This window comes from Alnus glutinosa, chromosome 11 (genome assembly GCF_958979055.1).
Source record: "Alnus glutinosa chromosome 11, dhAlnGlut1.1, whole genome shotgun sequence".
NCBI classification, from domain to species: domain Eukaryota; kingdom Viridiplantae; phylum Streptophyta; class Magnoliopsida; order Fagales; family Betulaceae; genus Alnus; species Alnus glutinosa.
The window spans coordinates 27,206,268-27,208,033 of record NC_084896.1 but is presented as its reverse complement, the minus strand read 5'-3'; the positions used below and the strand labels follow the sequence as shown (position 1 = coordinate 27,208,033).

The 1,766-nt window shown below is 37.7% G+C and overlaps 1 non-coding gene across 1 annotated transcript; it reads left to right on the top strand.

Moving 5' to 3' along the window:
- The first annotated feature begins 1,665 nt into the window (after window positions 1–1,665).
- Window positions 1,666–1,766, top strand: LOC133882956 (U6 spliceosomal RNA). Its single transcript, XR_009902772.1, has one exon. It is a non-coding gene; the product is annotated as a U6 spliceosomal RNA (small nuclear RNA).

The window sequence follows — 1,766 nt, the reverse complement described above, 5'->3', positions numbered from 1 at the left end:
TTTTTTTCTTTTTAAAAAAAAAAAATTATTGAACTAACGAGCCCTAATTGGGCCGAGCTACCCAATTAGGGCTCGACAGGTCGAGCCCTCAACCCGAAGCTCGGGCTCGGGATCGGATCGAACTTGAAACAACTTCTTTGGGTTTGATCCGAGCTCAAGTTGACTCGAGCGAGTCGAGCGAGTCGAGCACTCGGTTCAACTCGTGAGGGCTTACTTAACAGTCTCGAGCTCAGTCCCGAGTTGGGGTAATACCCCAACGAGTCGATCCCGGACAAAGATCCTTAAGCTCGGCTCGAGCTCGGGATCGACTCGTTTAAATTTTCCTTAAAACGAGCCGGTCCGGGATTGCCGAAACTCGGCTCGGACCGGCTCGTTTACAGCCCTACCTATGACCAAAAGAATCTCTCTCGGTCTGTTACTCCTTAGTCAAGTTTTTCTGTTCTTTTTTATCATTGTCAAAGAGAGTTTCGTTTTTATTTCATAAAATAGGCTATTTATGAAAATTATCATAGAAGTGAGTTTTGTTTTTTTTTTTTTCTTTTCTTTTTTTAAAAAAAAGTCATCATACTCTCTTTAAACTACTATCCAATTAATAATGTTTTTCGCAAACTTTCAATTACGACAATTTCCTGTTCAAACTACTAAAAAGGCAAAAATAACTATATTTTTTTAATAAGACTAAAATACCCCCATTAATTTGAAAAAATAAAAACCCCATACACACAAATATATATATTTTACATAAAAGAGACCGGTCCCAAATGAGATTGCAAGCAACTAATGGCACCTCGTGTGAATGGGGTTGCAATCCCTGTTTTCACCATGAGCTCGCTGCTCATGTTTGTTTAGTGGGTTCTTATTGCTGCAATTCAATGTCAGGATACTCGTTTTTCAATCCAGCGGCATTTGTGATGTGCACCCCACATGATTAACTTGGTAGATATGCTTCCTTTTCCATTGACAAAGGAATAGAAAATGGAAGTTGAGCATGGGGCCAGGAGTTGTCCCTGATTTGTGATGGAGAGGGTGTGGCCGGGGTGGTTCGGCAACCCTTCGGATTATTGTTTTTTCCAAAGATATTTTTATTTCATTATGAGTATTTTTGTTACTTGACAAACATTAACAATTTTTTTTTTTTTTTTTTTTTTTTTTAAAGTATGAGATGACACCGTCACAATTGAAAGTTTGGGGGCATTGTCAATTGGGTGTTACATCGTGTAAAAAAAGTCAGTCGTAAATATCACGTGTTGAATTTAGATTATGTCGGAGTATGAGTATAAGATTATATAGCATTATAACTCAACCTTAATTTGACCCATTTAATTAAACGTGTCAAACTCTTCAACTTTAATCAACTAATTTTATGTTGAGTTTGTGTCAAATTTGAAAATCATGTCAAAAATTACAGCTTTAGCCATTGTATATAGGCTTGATCTCTAATTTTTTTTAAAAAAAGAAAAAAGAAAAAAAATATTTGGAAGAAAAAAGGGTTAAACTATAACTTCTATTCGAGGCCCAAATCTCCAATACTCGAGCCAGGCCTAATTTAAGAGATACACCGGCCCAAGTAGTAAGTACCCTTTCAGTTGGGAGCCAACTAGTACCACATCGTTGAGTTACAAGAGCAAAGATGAGTTTATATCGCAAAGCAAAGCAACACAGTTCGTCCTTCGGGACATCCGATAAAATTGGAACGATACAGAGAAGATTAGCATGGCCCCTGCGCAAGGATGACACGCATAAATCGAGAAATGGTCCAAATTTTT